Raw genomic sequence first — 20,237 nt, forward strand, 5'->3', positions numbered from 1 at the left:
AAGCTTAAACCCAAAATAAATAATCATAGAAAGAGTTATCTTAAAGATATAAATAAGAAATCAAAATTTTAAAGTTAATAAAAGTATACAAGCGGATTTATACGATGAGATAACGAACGAAAAGAAAGGATCCAAAATTGATTTAATGATGATAACTTCAAATGACTTTTAATTTAAGGCGTAATGTTATTTTAAATTAGCATCACGCCATCAGACAAAAATCTATAATTTCGTACTCTCATTTGTTTCAAAAATAAGTATTAATATTTAGCCTAAATAGATTAATTTTAATTTGTTTTTAGGTCACGCTGATAGCCTTGTGAAATTTGTGTACAACCAGTTTCATCTACTACTAATCAGAGGTAAATATGTTTCCCTATTCGTTAAAACATTATCGTTCCCAAAACTTTGTAGTTTGCAAATTTAGTTTTTTTGTTTCATTATTTGGCCCATATCCGCCTTGACAATGCGACTTTGTCGATTTACTTTTCTTTACTCAATTCGATTTTTTTTTCTAACTTTGTTAGTTAGGTACTCCCCTTTAATTGAATTATAGTGAATTCTAAAACTGTCCTGAATAATTCAGTGAACAAGAACCTAAGGTTTAGTGCGAGTGTCTGACACCAGGTGAGGTTTTTCCTTGAAGAGAAAATAATTGCATGCAACCCTTACATTATATAAAATTCTATTAAAAAATCATTGATTATAATTCAACTTAAGTACGTCACTATCTTGTGTGCTGTTGTTGGAAGAAACCACAATCGAAATTCATTTTAATCAATCAATAATAACAACGCCGATACTATTTTATTTTTATAGCAAAAAGCAAACACAACTTTCTGATACAATTGTCTTATAGTTCTGTGCCGTCGTTTTTACTTGTACTGTTCTGTGATGTAGAAAGTGTATGCATAAATATTGATTTTGTGTACAGAACTCAAGGTTTATTTTAAATCAATCATCAATTTATTATAAAACCCTCCTTTTGAAAGCTAGACAATAAGTGTAGGTGTGCCTTAAAAAAAATACATAGTTTTGAATGGATAGGACAAATTTCCAACTTGTTTTGGCATTTATATTCATGTCCTTGTTTTTGTAATAATTTTATTATTGATGTAAAGGAAAGGTGTGTTTGATTAACAGAGCTCCAAAACGAACGTTTCTTCACATTAAATGACATGTGTCATCGAAGGTGCTAAAATAATATTACAGAATTCAAGTTGTCACTTTATGAAATTGCGTTTAATATATTGTCAAAAAACAGTACTAGCATTGGAATGCCTTTTTCGTTAGCCATATCTCAAAAACCAGAGAAGATATCGGCTTTAAATAAATTGTTTTAAAGGAAATAACGTATAATAATTTACGAATAATATGCGAAATAAATTTCCGGTGAATTTGTTATTATTATAACAATTTTTCAAATTGTGACAATATTTTGCATATGATAAAAAAAGTTTTTTAAATAATGAGATCTTTAGTCAAAAATCAATTTTTACCACTTTTATTATCGGTTTTTTATTTTTTTTATTCCTTATATAAAAAGAGGCTGGGATGCGACCCACACTAATAACTTGCCATCCTGTCTGTCGATTTGTCTTGCTTAAAAGTTTGTAAGTTTTCGTGTTGGGTCTTTCAAAAGGTATTTGAGTTGAAATTAAATTTCTACCAAGTTTTAATAATGTTTTTTTTTTGGGTTTTGTAAGAAAACTGTCCGTTCGCTTTTTCTCAAAACTTTACTTAATATTGACAACTACATTTTTTTTAATAGATAAAAGTAGTTTAAAGCCAATATCTCAGAGTTTTTGAAAGATATTTGAGTCGGTAATCAATTTTGACCACCTTTTATTAATTTTTTGTTTAGGTTTTTATTTTTTGTAAGAAAACTGTCAATTCGATTTTCCCAAAAAAGTTTCAGAATATTGAAAACAATATTTCTTATAAGATAAAATAAGCCATAATCTCAAATTTTTAAAAAGATATTTAAGTCCAAATTCCATTTTTATCAACTTTTATTCATTTTTTTTAGGTTTTTATTTTTTGTAAAAACTGTCTATTCGATTTTTATCAAAATTTTACTGAATGTTAAAAACAATATTTTTTAAAAGATCCAAGTAGTTTTAAGCTAATATCTCAAAGTTTGGAAAAGATATTTGAGTCGAAAATCATCTTTTATTAACTTTTGGTAACATTTCTTTTAAGTTTTTATTTTTTGTAAAAAAATGTCAATTCGATTTTTCTCAAAATTTTACTGAATGTTGAAAACAATATTTAAAAAAAAAATCCAAGTAGTTCTAAGCTAATATCTCAAAGTTCTGAAAAGATATTTGAGTCAAAAATAAACTTTTACTAACTTATGGTAAAATTTCTTTTAAGTTTTTATTTTTTGTAAAATAAATGTCAATTCGATTTTTCTCAAAATTTTACTGAATGTTGAAAGTAATATTTTTTAATAGATGAATCAGCTTAAAGCAAATATCTCAAAGCTTTGAAAAGATATTTGAGTCAAAAATGAATTTTTACCAACTTTTGTTAATATTTTTTTTCCGTTTTTAATTTTTTGTAAAAAACTGTCAATTCGATTTTTCTCAAAATTTCACTAAATGTTAACAACAATATATTTTGAAAGATAAAAGTAGTTTTAAGCCAATATTTCAAAGCTTATTTGAGTCGAAAATCAATTTTTACCAATTTTTATTCTTTTTTTTAGGTTTTTATATTTTGTAAAAAAAATGTCAATTCGATTTTTCTCAAAATTTTACTGAATGTTGAAAGTAATATTTTTGAAATGATAAATTAGCTTAAAGCAAATATCTCAAAGATTTGAAAAGATATTTGAGTTGAAAATCAATTTTTACCAACTTTTGTTAATATTTTTTTTCCTTTTTTTAATTTTTTGTAAAAAAAAACTGTCCATTCTTTTTTTTTTCATCATTTTTCAGAACGTTAAAAACAATATTTCTTATAAGATAAAATTAATTGAAAGCCATAATCTCAAATTTTTAAAAAAGATATTTGAGTCGAAATTCAATTTTTACCAACTTTTCTTAAATATTCTTTTAAGTTTCTATTTTTTGTTAGAAAAACTGTCAATTCGATTTTTTTTTAAATTACTGAATGTTAACAGCAATATACTTTAATTCAAGTCTCTAGCGTCATTGGTTTATGAGATATTTAGGTTTAACCAAAATGTTCACCTTTTTTTAAACTGCTATGGTAAAAAAACCACCCACGCAATTTTCTTGAGAGCCCTTTCTGCATCTTTCTGCCTTATTATCTGTATAACAAAATTTATTTGAAGTCGATATCTCTTCTTGTTCTTGAGCTATGAAGGACGAAAAAAAACGTCGTGAACTTATGGACGTACGTCTTCTTAGATTCTAAGGATCTTGAAACGGCGAGAAATGTCAAAACTTTCAATTTAACAAATTGGACCGATTACAATAACTTCTTGTCCTCTTTTTAAGGACCGTACTGGAGTACGATTTGCTATTTATAAATGTCAAACAAGGTTCGTTCATAAACAATTTTAGTCACGAAGGAAATGTCAAAGCTAAAATGATCAAATGTCTGTTACTATAGTAAATCATTACGCGGTAACAAGATTTCAACTTAATATCCAAGTGCTACTTAGCGCCATGATGTCTTAAAATTTAAAATATTTTACTACTTACATGTGTCGATTTCGACTGTAAGGGAATTTCGATATGAATAATTAATATTATTTTCTGCCCTTGAATAATTTAAACCTTTAATTTTGTACTTTGTATCTATAAGGAATCAAAAACTGTAAAACTTCCTATGAACTCATTCTCTTCTTATGATAAATAAACTTTAAAGTATTTTATTTTATACAATTCAATCCACAGATACAAACATTTTGTATAATAAATTTATTTTATTCTCATTTCTTACTTGTATTTTATTCTTAAATAAAAAATATATTTATATTTTACATAATACCGTCCGATTTTATTTAAACTTAATTTGAAAGTCTAATTTTGTCACTACTTTCATATCAAAATCTGAGCAATTACTAGGCGAAATTTATATGAAGTCTAAGTAGTCCAACGTCTGAAAATTTGTGTATGCTAATTTCTAACTATGACAAAATATTCTAATATATTCGATCAGATGTCAAAAGTTTATTGTTTATAAGAACAGTGTTGCCAATTTAAAGATTTTATTATTCACATGTTTGACAAGATGAGTTTGAAAACCTTAAAAGGAGCAAAATATTCTTGTTAGTACTTTCGACAGCAGTGTTACTATACTCATCCCTAATAAATCAATTAACTTTTCAATTTAGGAATAGACCAAGCGCAATTTTCAAAGTACAAAGCGACATGACACTTTTCGCTCACTTCCTTCTCATGTACCTAGCTTGTACAGTTATACATATTGTATGAAGGTCTAATGATGCATACAGAACTTTCGTTCTATCCATAGCTAGTCGTGTTCCTTTGGTCTTACAATATGACGTATTCCCATTCACCCATCGTCTCATCGTGTAAATGAATCTCCATTAGTTGACTTGACCACTTTATTCAATGGTGGTGGCGGTGGCAGTGTCAGTGGCGGTCGTAATATACAAAATAATATATGAAAAATGTACAAGTTCGTAGTCATCAACTAGTGGCGGTGGTTGCGGCGTTGGGCTCCATAACAATGGTTCCCATTTTTACTTTTTAAATTGTATTTATTTATTTCAGTCGGAGCTAGAGCTCTAGAAGCCTCAAAGGGGGCCAGTCTGGGTTGAACTCGCACATTGTACAGACGATATATAAATTGTATCCGCAATTTCAAATCAATAAATAGTTGCGTTTCTTTTTTGATAATTTCAACTCTTTTTAAATCTGGAATAACAGAAAAAAGGTACCACACACATGGAATTTCAAATGTTATCGGAAATTGACATTTAATCAGTTTATTTTTTGGTTGTCATTTACTGATAATGAATCTAAATACCGACATAGTTTCAATGTCCAACAGTGCGAAACATAAATTTGTTGGATTTTAGTTATTTTTTTTTCAATATCTTAAATTGAATTTAATCGTTAAACCGCTGTCGGTAGTTCGTGGTCGTGTGTAGAACAAGTGAAGGCTTTTTGGTACTTTATTTCCGGTGAATCAGAAACTACAAAATTACCGACTAACTCTTTCTGTCTGTTTGTAATAAATTATTCACTATTTCTACCTAAATTACTTTGGTGATAAGCAAATAGCAAAGTTCAATAAAATTAAACAAAAAGAAACAATAACAAAAACATAGCGAAAATCACGTCGGGTCTTCCTCTTGTTAAAATTGATAAACCGACTAAAACACAAACAAAAACAAAGCTTGGTTTATGTTTATATTGAGTTCAAATTAAAAACCTTCGCCTCCTCATTCGGCGTGATAAAATTGTCACCACTCACCGCGCACCGTTCACCGATTGCTTCATGTAAACTCACCCCAACTCATAGTAAAACAAAACAAAAATTCTGAGAAAGTGTTGCCAAGAAGAAGAAACAACAAACAAATAAATAAATACAATTTCTTTTTACACCACTACTAAACTACGATACAACCGACGCGACGCACGGCGCGACGATACGCGACGAATAGTGACAGTGAGTCAGTAACAGACAGCGCCACCGCCAAATGAACCCCTTTTTTCACTTCTTAAATCACGATTCGTCAATCGTCATTTAGTGTGTTTATTTGCATTGAGCAAGCGTGAACGTAAAGTCCAAGTGTCTTCTTGTGCAGTGAAATACAAAGATTACAAAAAAAAATTAAAATAACGAGTTTTCTTCTCCCATCATCTTTGTCCAGCAGCTGTTTTTTTTCTCCCCTTTCTTTCTTTATTTCTTCTTTTTTTATCGTGGTATCATTGTTGGATGGGAATTGGATATAAAAGTAAAAAATTGGAAGGTAAGAGAAAATATACAAGATGGACTTTAAAGAAGAAATGCATAATAATTTTCTTTTTGTGTTTTTGAATTTGTGTTCTTTCTTTATGTGAGCATACCTTAACTTGTTGTTTAATATTGATGCTGGAATTTGACAGGAGTTTTTAGTGTGTTCTTAATCCAGCAATAAATTAAACCAATACAAAATTTACATTATTTATAAACTAATTCGATGTTTCGATGATAGATTAAATTTTGAGATTTAGACTCGTGTTTTATTAACATAAAATTTGGTGTAAATTACCAGGGTATGAAAGTTAAATCAAAGTGTCCAATACTGTTTTGTTCAACTTGTTGAAAAAATCAGTATACTAACAGAAGTAAGAAGAATCGAGTGAAGTTACTTAAGTACATTTACCTTTTAATGTTTCTTTTAATCGGAAGTGTCTTGGTTTTTATTTTTCAAGTGGTAGGTATGTCTGTAGTCTTTCTTTCTACCTTCCCAGGCAAAGGTATCATCTTGTTGTTGGTGAAATTTTGTTAGTCATTTTTAAAGTGTGAAATGTCAATGAAAGTTTATCATAAGAAAATACAAAGAAACAAAACATTTAAAAATAATAAAATGTTATTTTAATAACTTTTTCGAGTGGAAAGTTTTGTATATCATTTAACGTTGTTAGATGAAATGGGTGATTTGTTTTATGGTTTCCATAGGAAGTTATTGTAATCGGTCTGATTTGTCAAATTGAAAATTTTGACATTTCTCGATGTTTAATGTGAGTGCGTGAGTACGTACGTTCGGGAAGCATTTTTCGTCGTGCATATCTAGTGAAGAACTAGTGGAGATATCGAAAGCAAACATGCCAGGAGCAGTAACTGTTCTTAAAGAAAGTGGAAGCTTGTTAAATAACCTAAACGATGAAATAGAATTCAAATTTCGAAACGCAGTTGTAACGGAAAGATGTTCGAAGAGTTTCCACGTAAACTATAATTTGAAATTAAACTGAAATAACGATTACCAGACTCCATAAAAAATGATTTAAGCACTTTAAAACAATACAAATGACGCACTGGAAGAATTGTCAGGTCACAAAAAAAAGGAAAACTTGGATATTTACTTGGTTTACGGCAAATATTTCTAATAACATATTTTTTTCAAAACTAACAAAGGCTGACTTTTGTTGAAGTAGATACCACCCCGACAAACAATTCCATATTGTAGCTTAGACTGGAAAATACCAAAGTAAATGGTTTTTAAAAGCTCAGTTGAAACTAAATTTTGCAAAAAGTAAAAGTGCCTCATTGTACACCTAAAGTACTTTCCCAAGTTATCCGTGTGAATTTAGAATTTTATTTTGGAATCAATTACAAGGCCTAAGTATTTAAAATCATTCACTTTTTCTATTGAAAAACAATTGGACGCACAGTTTTGGTTAGTATAAGTTAGATAAGTCTTGGTCCCGGTTAAAAAGCTACAGTTGGGAAGCCTGAACTTGAAATGAAAATCAACTTCAAAATTTTAGAAGGATGATAAGCTAAACAACATTAGCTTCGTTTTCGAACTAATAACCAAATTATGTATCGAAAACCATATTCTCAATAAGCCAAGGTCCCAGTTTATATCTGAGATCATTAGTGCCATAAGAAAAACCAACATCATCCGCAAACGCAGTTGGTTTACCTCTGAAAACAAGAGCAAACAGAGAGTTTCTGTACACTAGGAATAAAATTGGTCCCAAAACAGATCCTTGGGGTACAACGAGGTTGAGAAACATAAATTCGCTTCTGATCTCATCCAACTTCACTCTCTGACACCTATTTTCAAGATAAGATCCAAATCACTGTAACATAAAACCACATCGTTTTAAGACTTTTTGACGTACAATGTTTGTTAAGTAGCTGTTAACGATTTTCCATTAATTTTTCAGATTGCCTCTTGATGAGTTATGGCTGAAACACATACACGCTTCAGCTTCGGGTTCGTCTGCGTTACGTTAGGCCTGCTTCGAGTTTACTTTGAATGACATTTCTATTATTTCATCCCTCCAAAGAGCAAATATTTTGTTTGTTGACATTTTTTTACAGCTGATGAGCTGTCAGATAAAGCAAATGTTCAGATAATTGAACTAGAGCTTCTGTTTGGAGTCACATTACGTTCTTTTCCTTACGATTGTCAAACGAAACGTGAGGTCGAAGCTCCATTGTGATAGCATGCATTGAATTCCTATGGCTGAACTCGTAAACGTCAGGCGAAACCGAAGCGGAATTTCTCTTTTAAGTTCAGCACACACCTTCTTATAATTTCGTTTTAGAAAAGTATTATTAGGGTTCTTTTTCTTTTTACTTTATTTATCAAATAACTTGAAATCCATGGCTAAAGCCTTTTATTTATTTTTTTTGGAGAAAAGGTTGAAGAAGAATTACGAATATGCTTATTAAGGCAATGAATAAAAATCAAAAAGGAACTAGAAGCATCTAAACTAGAATACACATTTTCCCAACACTCATAAAACTCAAAAAACCTGAACAAAAAAATAATTTTCACCTCGAATATTTTAGGAATAAAATTTTATATTCAAAATAATTGTATGCAACGAAAAATAACGTTTTAGACATCTGGTTTACAAAAAAAAAAACCTAAAAAAACATTACTAAAAGTTGGTAAAAATTGATTTTCAACTCAAATTTCTTTTCAAAACTTCAAAATATTGGCCTTAAAAAAATTCCATTTTATAGAAAATATTGTTTTTAACGTTTAGTTAAATATTTACAAAAATCTAACAGTGAGTTTTTGTCGTTGACAAAAATATTTTGAATTTGATTTTCTTGAGAACTTTATCAATAAATGGTGCTGCTGTTTTTTTTTTAAGGTTTTCAAATGTTTACACAACAAAAATTGTTTATATAAAACGTATTTGGATTTTTAAAAGTATTTTTCTTTTATTAAAGCTTTAATGCTCATTTTAAAAATCTTAAGGAAAACGTCATCCTTATTTTAATTTTGTGTATTAATAGCAGCGCATGTGAACACGTCTTAAGAGTGACAGTTTGTGAAAAAAAAACTTGTAAATCTAGGCGAGGAAAAAAAACTTATTAGGAGTGTTTACATGGGCTCTATAGCATGTCAACATTAGGGGGGTTTAAATGGACGAGCATGCTCGACAACATGGCTCGAACAGACGCAGGATGGAACAGAACGAAAAAAAAATAAGTAAAAAAAGAAAAAAACGTTTATGGGTAAAAGATGGTTCAAAATACTAGATTTTTGACCTTTTTTACTTTTATTAATACCCGGCGATAACGGACGCGAATTGATTTTATTTTTTTAACCATCTCTAAACTGGCATTAGGGTATCTTTTCTTATATTTTTCCAGCAATAATTTCTATCCTTTAAGATATAAAATTTTGTTTTTATAAATGTCACTTTTTATTTTTCGTACCTCAGTCAAGCTTTTGTATAATTGAAAAAAAAAACTCTTTCTAAAACTCGCTATTATTGGGCATTGTTGCCATTATTGAAAAGCCTGTGTTATCTGCCCGAAAAAAAATACGAAGTTGTCGAGCATCTGTTTATACGAGTTGGCTGGTTGGACGAACCTTCAGGTTTCAAAAATTTTTGAAATCCATTCAATTCGAGCATTGATAGTTGTAGAGCATGCTCGTCCATGTAAACCCCAATATTGACAGCCATCGATTTCCGACCGTTAAAGGTAGCCACAGACGGCGAACATTTTCGTCGTCTGTGGCCACTTTAAAACGCGAATGTTGGATGGATTTCAAATTTGTTGGATAGATTTCAAATTTGTTGGATGGATTTTCGGTGTCGGAGCGAGTCAAATCAAAAGTTTTTGATTTTTCTGTGTCGGTGTCTCGATTGGTGTGATGTGTTTGTTGCACTTAACTAAACTAAACCGCTTAAGGTTTAGTTAAGAAAAATAGACTTATTAATCCTAATCGTAAGGAATTTCAAAAAAAAGTCAAAAATTAATTGTTTTACAAATATAATTTTGAAACAAACTTTCAAAAGTCGATGAACTATCCAGAGAACCATATGAGCCCTTTAGGAAGTCAGGGCAGGTAGAATCTAAGACAATATCCAGCCGACCATCAAAGCTCTCAGTAAGAAATAAGCGGGTGATTAAACGTATGGTGAATCAAAATTATTTTAAAAAAGCTAGGATGATCGGCTCGAAACTAGAACCGCATCACAACACTAAGGTGCACCCAGACGCGGTTCAAAGAACAAAAATTTCGAAATGGCTTTAAGTCATACAAACCCAGAACCTTAACAAGCCTCTCGAGTTTTGGCACAAAGTTATTTTCGTGGGCAATTCCAAGTATAACATTTTGGGTCTGACGGTCACTTTACGGCGTGGAAAAGGCCAAATAATCCGAAATGCGTTGGAACGACTGTGAAGCATGGTGGTGGAGGTTTATGGTGTGTGATTGAATGGTTTATTTAGGTGTAGGTAAGCTGGAATTAGTCGAAGGAATTATGAATCAGTTTGTGTACATTGATATCCTCAAAAGAAATTTCAAAGTTAGTGCCGAGATCCTGGGTATTTCCAACGACTACTACCCCGAACACATCGCACATAACGCTCGTTTGACAGTTCTTATATATGTATATATAGACTTACTCTTGCAAAGAAACGCTTAACCTGCTACTAGACACCCATTTCCCAGATAGCTCCAAATCCTTTAATACAACAAACTGTTCTCGGTCGGGTATTAACTTAACTTTTCCTCAAGGTCTTGTTACAGAAGAAAAATTGACATGGCTCTGAATAGTTTCGAACCTTATAAATCTCCAGGTCCAGCTCAAATCGCACCAGCTGAGCTACAACTTACTGAGATGATCTTAAAAAGTTGTCTAGATCTATAAACCTCAGCGATGGAGAGAAGTAAAGGTAGTCTTCATTCCCAATGCGGGCAAATGCTCATCATTTAATCTCAAAACTTTGGAACGATTGATTATTATTCATGTACGTTATAGCATTGAAAAGTGACTATCGTGATGTCTCAGCATGGTTACTGCAAAGGGAAATCGGTAGAAACAGCCTTGCACATTCTGGTAAGAACTATCGAATACTCCCCAGAGAAAAAGGAATACACTATGGTGGCCTTCTTGGATATTGAGGGCGCTTTCAACAACGTTGACACATCCGCTATCACTTCTGCTATGACTACCCTAAATGTCGAATACTCAATCTGTGAGTTGATTAATCTAATGCTACAAAGGAGGATCATCAACTCTAAGATGGGGGATTTTTGTACTAAAACGTCAGTCGGTAGATGCACTCCGCGAGGTGGCGTTCTGTCCCCTCTCCTGTGGAACATAGTGGTTAACAAACTACCAATATCCCTTGATAGGGAAGGCTACAGAGTGGTTGCGTATGCCAATGATGTTGCTATCGCCGTCACAGGAGAACACCCTAATACACTGAGAGACCTCCTCCAAAACGCACTCAATATGCTCACTAGATGGGCTGATCACTGCGGACTTAGTATTAATTCTCAATAAACAAACCTCGTCTTTTTCACACGGAAATACAAGATCCCAGTAATTGTACCTCCTTCAATAAGAGGTATACCACTAACTTTTACCAATGAAGCCAAATACCTTGGTCTGATATTGGACAAAAAATTAAGTTGGAAATCCAATATACAGGAAAGAGTTAAAAAAGCTACAGTAACTCTTTTCCTTCGCGAGAAAGCCATAGGAAGCAAATGGGGTTTTTAACCTAGCATAACCTACTGGCTATACACTTCGGTCATCCGACCAATACTTACATATGTACGGGGTTGCTGCAGTATGGTGGCCTGCTCTGGAGAAAGTCACATACTACGACAAACTCAGCAGAGTCCAACGCACTGCATGTCTCTACATAAACGGGGCATTAAAAACCGCACCCTCATCAGCGTTAGACAATCTCCTCTATTTGACACCGCTAGACATATTCAGCAAACAAGTGGCAGCGAGTACAGCTATAATACTCAACGCCTCATCTCAATGGACCAACAACAATGCGGGGCACTCCATCATTTTGAACCCCTTTTTGTTTCTATACCAAAGTACGTGGACTACACGATTCCTAAACCCCAATTTGGAAAAAACTTCCAGGTATCCATTCCATCCAGAGATGAATGGGAAGACAAAAAACTCCTGGATGACAAAGGCATCAATTTTTTATACAGATGGATCCAAGACAAATACAAATGAGGGAATTGGTAGTATTGTGTGCTCAGAAAAGCTTAATCTAAGCATCTTATTCCGCCTACCTAATCATTGTTCCAAGCGGAAATTTTAGCGATCAAAGAGGTTCTCTCCTGGCTAAAAGAAAACGTGATATCAACTTCTGATATCCGCATCTTCTCTGACAGTCAGGCTGCTATTAAATCTCTTGACGGTGTCTCAAACAAATCCCAAACGGCCCTCGACTCGATTGCCGATCGTCTCCTATGGAGATGGTGCAGCTTCCCGGGCCACAGGAAATTGTATAGCCGATGAACTCGCTTAAAATGGGACCTTCATAACTATTTAACCTGAAAGGAAGATGATAGGTATACCGATAGCTACATTTAAACTTCTGCTAAGAGAAACAGCTATTGCGATGACACAACTTACCAACATGCGCAGCCACAAAACTCATATCGCCTTCACCGGACCTAAAGTGCTCTTTAGACTTGTTATCTTAATGCAGACTTCATATAAGCTCCCTAATAGGTGTCCTTACCAGACACTGTCTTATAGGCAGACACGCAATACGACTTGGTGTAGCCTCAAATGACTTCTGCTGGAGCTGTATGGACGATGAAGAACAGGAAACAATCTCTCACCTTCTCTGCACTTGCCGTCCTCTTTCACTAAGACGCAAAATTCATGTGGGAGAGCTAAAAAGGATATCAAATATCTTCTTCGCTTTTTAAAAAGCTCAAAATGGTTCTACTAGTTAGAAGTAATTCTCTAGATTCATGTGGTATCACAATGGGCCTTTTCTTTTGGCCTAAGTGCGCATGGATTCTGAATCCGCAGCCACTTTCCACACAAATTCTTAACAAAACGATAGCAATATACTCGTAGTTTTTATTTGATTTATTGTTCATTCTTTTACTTTTCAATATCATACATAATATTAATAAATTTAAGAAAACGAATTTAAGATACAAACTGTCAAACTTTATTCGCGTTCCACATTATTCACAATCGCAACGAATGAAATAAACGCGCGTACTTTATCTAAACAAATCATTTTTGTATTGGTTTCGGTGGTCAAAGTCAAACTTCATTCGCGACGAATTAAAATGCCAAAATCGACAAATATTCGTTCATTCGTTGGTCGTGCTCATGTGAATATTGCTTAATCTAGCCTAACCTAACCTAACCTATGTAATACCCCAAACCAACTACCTACACCACGACGAAACCTAGACATAAACCCGATCACACATGTTTTTAGTTTTGGTAAAAAAACTGGATATTTCATATTGACAGATTTTATATGATCGTCCCTCTAGAAACATGTGTCATGTTTACGTCAAAACTATTTTTAATTTTTATTAAATAAAATTATAGAAATTATTTCACTTATGAACAATAATTGAGTTTTGTTTGGATAGGATTTATTTTTTTTTAAATAAATCGAATTTTGACTTATGTCACTTGCTTTAAATGATATTTCAAGAACAATAGATTTAGAATAAGGCACCTTGAAAAATGATAGAGAAATGTCAAAATGTTCAACTACATAATATGTACGTTTTCATATAATTAACTTTGTATAATTTATTTTTAATGTTTGAATTTTAGGCTCCCTAAACTTTCACGTAAAACACAGTTGTTAGAAAGAAAAGCAAATAAAAAAATAGTAAATAACTTTCAATTTCAACTTCTTGTCTCGTATATTTTATTCAAACAAAAATAGTCTCTTAAAGTCTTATCTTAGCCACTTATAACTTTATGCTTAAGTTAACAAAAATGTAAACGGCGCAATGCACATGACAGATAATCCGTGGTAGTATATAATAGCTAAGGCGGCGCTTACATTTATGTTAATCGCATCACTTAATCTAAAGTTACATCATTGAGTTTTAAGCAAAAAAAAAATATTATAAATAATTGTCTATGGTCTAAAAGAGTTACTTAAGTATGTGCTTAGTAAGATCAAGTTTTAGACTTTACCATCAGCAATCAAGTTGCGTACAACTCGTTATTACCCAACTAACCAACAGAGCGATTAACCATGAAAAGTCTTAACAAACATACTAAATACGAGGTTCTATTTTTTATAAGATTAATTGCAGAAGTCATATTTAAAAATTATTAATTATATAGTTTTTGGTGTGTTTGTTTGCAAAATTTTTAATTTTATTTTCAATGACATATAAAATTACTCCCATCATAGTCATAGCAATTTCGGTACCTCTGCGCATCGCACAGAGCGTAGCGTTTAAAAAGAGGAAGAACATTTAAATTCTCAAGGTCATTTGCTAACACTCATCAGATATGTTGAAATTAGGTACCGTCTACATAATTTTTAACAGTTCAGCTTTTACTGAGCAATTGTGTTTTGTTATCTGATTATATTATTGGATGAGCTTCATTTTTGAAAATAATTTGAAATGTATGACGTAAGGACTTTGTTTTTATAAAGCTTTGAGCTAGACGTCAATAAATCCAAGCTTCTGTAAAATGAATACTTCTAAAATTCAGTATTAATGAATTTAAAAACATAAAAATAACTTTCCATTGGTGCCCTTTTAAATAATTATTGTGATGCAATAAGTTAAATTGTCATTTAAGAAACTTCAAGTTCAATTGGCCAGTTTATATTTCAAGGGCAACGCAAGTGATCTGGGATTTCAGATTTAAGAAATATACCCAATAAATAAAGATTTGGGACATTTTTTGACAAATATGGAAATACATGTAATTATTTTGTTTTTAAATATTCTCAGGAACTTAGTTAACGATTTAAAAAATCTTCAAAAGTCCCATAGCAAGGCAATACAAAAAAGTAACAATTTATCTTCTTTGAAGACTTGTAGAAACTATATAATTCGAAGGTTCAGAGAACAGCTTGCTTGGGCACCACGGGGGCCATGCGTACTTGCCCAACGGACGCCTTAAACTATATTTTGGATCTTCTACCGATCGACCTTTTTATGAAATATGTACATAGTTTCCTGCAGCGCTATTAGGCTGAAGGAATCAAATAGCTGGTTGTCAAAACCTTATGGTCACAGCAACACTACGAGATTGATTCCCTCAGATATTATCTCGGTAAACACTGACTACTGCACATCTACTTTGAGCCTTAGTAAGGGTTTTAAGGTTATTTTCCCCTTTAGAGAAGATTGCGAGGATGACATCGTGTCGATAGGTTTCGACACAACCATCTTTACTTCAAAGATGGAGTGCGGAGTTATTTCTGGGATCTTTTCTGAGTCCCTAAATGTAGCCAAATCCTGTAGGCTTCCTGACTTTGCTAGCGTCTTTCAGGCTGAACTGCTGGCAATGAGGGAGGCATGTACATAAGATACTTAAACAAAACCCAAACCAAAATTGTAATGTGGCTATCTTTACAGACAGTCAGGCAGCTGTCAAAGCCATTAACTCGGCCATATCCTCATCTAAATTGGTCCAGCAATGTCGCGATGAGCTTACGAGCGTGAATATTAACCTCGGCAAACACTAGAATGAAATACTTTGGAAAAGCATCCTTTCAAGAACTTGATGAGCTATCTGAGACAAAAATTAGAGACCTAATTTTTGTTCTCAATGTGGCAAAATGGCTCTAACATAATCGCTATGAAGCTTCTCTATAAATCTATCCCTTTCAATCGAAGGTCAAACGAGTTTTTGGTATCAAAACGGCGCACTACAGCGCTAATTGGATCTCAGGCTAGGTTGCCTTGAGAATTTGAGATCGCCATTTCTGCCTACCTACCTATATAATTCGCAGTTGCTCTATGTAGCTCGGGTTATATAGAATCTCGATTTATTCGGGAAAATATGCGTCAAGTCGAAGACAAGGTGTAATGGTCATCTTCTGATGAGCCCAACTATTACACCGGGGCGAAACGCATATATGAACACTTTTATGCTGAGTTATATTTATTTTCGTGATTTTAAATCTATATTTATTAAAATAAACAGTGTTGAAAAAACAATTCGACTGTTAATTATTTTGTTTTGAAAATTATCTAATAAATCTTATAAATTCTTTAAAAAAAGCAAACATTTTAAAATAATTTCTTGGCCATTTAAATATTCCAACATATTTGACAGCTGTAAAATAAAACATAAATACTAGCACTTTTAATGACATTTTTATTGCTCGTAGCATGATAATAATGCGTGGGGTCGCTTTTCAGTTCAATACCAATCTTTATCTCCTCAGTTTTTTTTGTTACGGTCAATGTCTCTTCCAAAAAGTTGACAAAAATTTCAAGTTTCATGATAATGAGGAAGTTCTTATTTCGCACATTAGTTGTTTATTGGCTTCACATAAAATTCAACTTAAAATTGCCGTTTCACAACACAAAAGTATTTGTCTGTTTGAAACGTCACATTTTACCTTATTTAAAAATCAAACCAAATACAAACTCAAATTTTAATAGGCTTTTTTAACCTAAATATAGAGCAATCTATTGTAAATATTAACGCCTACATAACGACATAACCTTAGTTATTATCTGTCAGCTACGAAATTTATTGTCACTTTAAATAAAATGTCTGTATCTCTAGTGTAGCGGCGGCGGGCTTATTGATATGATTATTCCTAAAACCTATCAGACGTTTCGGGTCTAGAGTTCAATAACATTCTTATTTATTATCATTTGTACTACTTTTTGCAGACACTGTCCCTTAAGAAAAATTTGCGTGAAACTCCTAAGACTATAAATCTTATCATGAAAAAGTTCCGTCTGAATTCGCAAAGTTGAAGGTCTGTTTACATTTCCATATGCCAAACGACAAACAAACCAATTTCACCACCAATTCTTAATTTTATGATCAATATAAGATAAGAAACTTTTGACTCATAAATTATAAAATAACAAAACTTCATTTCTAGTTCAATCTTTTTCTTGTTATTAAGAACTTAAAACAAGTTTTAACACCTACATTTTTATAATTATTATTCAATGAATCATTTAAAATCAATTAATTAACATTTTTATGCGAATGAGGCAGAAAATTGATCGTGATGAAAAGTACATACTCGTTTATCTAATTCTGACGTTTTGTGATATGGATCTCTGATGACGGAAATTGATCGGCTAATATCAATATCATTGCTCATTCTCAAATCGATATACATTATGTATCTTTGGTTGACGACCGCGACGTCGCGACAAAGCTCACATGAAAACCAATGAATCACGTTTTATAGGTATCCGGAATAATTAAAATGCTTAACAAATAATATTTAGTAATTGTATCTAAGTTCTGTTTGTAAGTAAAAAATGGAACCTAGCTTAAGTTGAGTTATCTTCGAAGAATCTCAAATGATTGGTTCAATTAAAATATAACAATAGAAATCTTTTTCATCACAAATATCATTTACATAAAATGACGCTATAACTTAGCAAGCGAACGTAACGTCTATTGATTACAAGTTATGGGTTCTTAAAGGGCTAGTAACACATTTATAAAAACAAAAAATGTATGTAGCCCAATATTAAAGTGACCATTAACAGTCTTTCGCTAAAAAATTAAACAAGTTGTATTCTTAATTGTATGCAAATGAGAACCGAAATTAGCTCAATGAAATATGAATACAACTGTCATTCATAATTACATTTTAAAACTTATACGAACTTAAAGTACGTTATTAAAAATATTATTAAATTGTTGCAAATTAGGTAAAAGCTTTTGGTACTTGAATTTTTTTGAGTTTAAATTGAATTTCTGAGTACTTTTAAGTTCTAGTATTGAAATTTGTGCTTGTACTTGACTTTCTCAAGTACTTCTAATTTTGTTTCTGGTTTGATTCTTTTTCAGGATTTTTTTAGCTGTCTTCAGTGCGGCAATTGAATATCATACATTTTATAAATCGTGGTTCCAAAAACCGAATAATTCTAGAACACATACAACAAACAGTTAATTTTCTGAAATTTGTTGAAAAAATTGAAGTCATTTTAATCCATGGCTAAACTCTAACATCAAAAATAATAAACGTCAAGTAGGGAAGAGCGGGTTCTTATTCCATGGTATATTAATGTTATTTGTCATTAATGAAACAAAATTGGTTCTAACTGACGTTTAATAAGTCACCAAATAACAGTTTTGAAAATACGTACTCAAGGGATGTGTTGAAAAAGTATTGTTCTTTTTATGTAAAGTTGAATAAGAGTTCAAGTTAATGTCTACATGCAGGTCCAGTCAGAATAGAGTTGAGTATGAATTGAAAGATTGAAATGACATAAGAGTGCCTGTCCATATTAAATTTTTAATGTAAGGTGCAAGCAGTGAGACAGGTGGATTATATGTTAGGCAAAAAGAGAGAGATGGGTATATTACAGCTCTTGGATTCAACATGATAGATTTTGTATTGTATGAGTAAAGAATAGATAGATTTCAAGGGTGTGAGATAGGGATGTGCAGATTGATTTTCTCTTCATCGTATGGACACAACATACATAATAAAACCCAGCAGTAAAAATCCAATGTAGACAGGCACTAAAAGCCAAAATAGCCAAAAGAAGGGTGTGAGGGGAGATTTTGTCCTTCCCCGTAAGCCCGTCTTGCCTACAAGCCAAGTTGCCCAGTACCTGGTAACTCAGTTTCCTGTGTGAAAGGGGACAAACGTGAAACATTCAGTGACACAATAAATCTTTCTCTTCTCAAAATAAAATTATACTTCAGTAACTGACGCGAAGCGAATCAGGGTGAATCATTCACAATCATAACAAAAATGACAAATAAACAATGCCGCGTCGGCGAATGTGCCATTTCCGCGTTGGTTTGGGAGAGCCTTTAAACCCGACCAATGACGTTTTTCACATCAAATATTTCGCTTTGGCTTTGGGAGAGTCCTAATACACATCACACGTCAATAAATTTAGAGATAGCACTGTGATTATTGATGATTTTTTGGTGATGTCAAGTAGTCAACTCATCGAATATTTACGTTGACAGTCTAATCGTAGATTAATATTTCAAACCAATTTAATTTTATTCTAGTGAAAACAGAGCACAAGAAAAATACGAACGCATCCCCAAATAATAAAATCCTGCCAATCTTTAAATAACAAATATTTCTGGAACTGGATGAAGTGTCATTCTATTCAAATCATTCCAAAACTTTTGGCGTTTTTCTTTTTTAGTTCAGAGCTGAGCTCTAAGCAGAGTCTGAGCGAGCAGAGTAGAGTAGAGTTCTGAGCAGAGAATGTTCAGAGCTCTCTGATTTAATTATGAAACAACTTGAGCACTAAACTGTCATGATCTCAAATGTCGTCTGTTTGAAGGCGTTAAAAATTGTCTTTAATCAAATTAATTAATAAAACAGTCATAGAGTTGGTCCAGAGCTAAAAAAGAAACACGAGTTTGAAGCTCTGAGCGATCAGAGCTCAAAAAGAAACAATTATTTTTTTGACAGTTCGAGCTCTGCTCTGAACTAAAAAAGAAAAACGCTCTTTATCTGAACTATTTATATGCACTATTTTTACTGCTTTATTTATCCGCACTATTTATTTGTTGTTTAGTGCGTAAGGTTATGCTGCGCTGCGTATAAATTTACCAATAAAAAACGCCTATTATTAAGAACAAAATGCTCAGGAAGTAGTAAAATGACGTTTACCAAACACTCCTTGAAGTATCTACTATAATAATTAAGATGCCAGTTTGGTAACTTAAAATTTTCATCCAAGTTTTGACATCAGATTTCTCCTCCTATTCAGCATATTCATTGGATCAACCCGAGTTTTACGTATTTCTTTTTTTGTTGGTTATAAGGTTTGATTCGTTAATAATTAAAAATGGTTTGGTTGATATTTTTGCTATAAAAAGACTTAAGAATTGTATTCACTTACATTAATTAGTTTAAAAAAAATTACATTTTACTTAATTTTTCGCTAATCTCCCTTTTCTTCTGTAGTTTAGCTAATTTAGACATGTAGACATTTTGTTTTTTAATTTATATTTTTGACTTATTTCAATGAATAATGTCAGAGTCTCCGTTATTCTGCCTTTCTTATTGATATTGCAACTATTGCATAACTAATTAAATAAATTGAATAAGCATTTTTTAAGTTTCGAATTATTTTCATAAATGTCAAAAATCTGCAGTAGAACAATTGTCTTTCTGTTATGTTGCATTATGAACACAAAATTTTT

General features: G+C 32.2%; 1 protein-coding gene across 4 annotated transcripts in view; it reads left to right on the forward strand.

The window, feature by feature from the left end:
• Window positions 1-20,237, forward strand: part of LOC129940331 (ATP-binding cassette subfamily G member 4) — a 100,859-nt gene that overhangs the window by 32,919 nt on the left and 47,703 nt on the right. For 2 of the 4 annotated variants that reach the window (XM_056048635.1, XM_056048638.1), the window contains exon 2: window positions 303-362. The exons of 1 other annotated variant lie outside the window; for it this stretch is intronic. The gene's annotated coding sequence lies outside the window, so the exon portion shown is untranslated. Of the gene's footprint in view, window positions 1-302; window positions 363-4,632; window positions 5,918-20,237 lie in introns of those variants that run through there. One more of the 4 variants, XM_056048636.1, reaches the window with a different exon arrangement.

Source organism: Eupeodes corollae, chromosome 1, assembly GCF_945859685.1.
Source record: "Eupeodes corollae chromosome 1, idEupCoro1.1, whole genome shotgun sequence".
Classification (NCBI taxonomy): domain Eukaryota; kingdom Metazoa; phylum Arthropoda; class Insecta; order Diptera; family Syrphidae; genus Eupeodes; species Eupeodes corollae.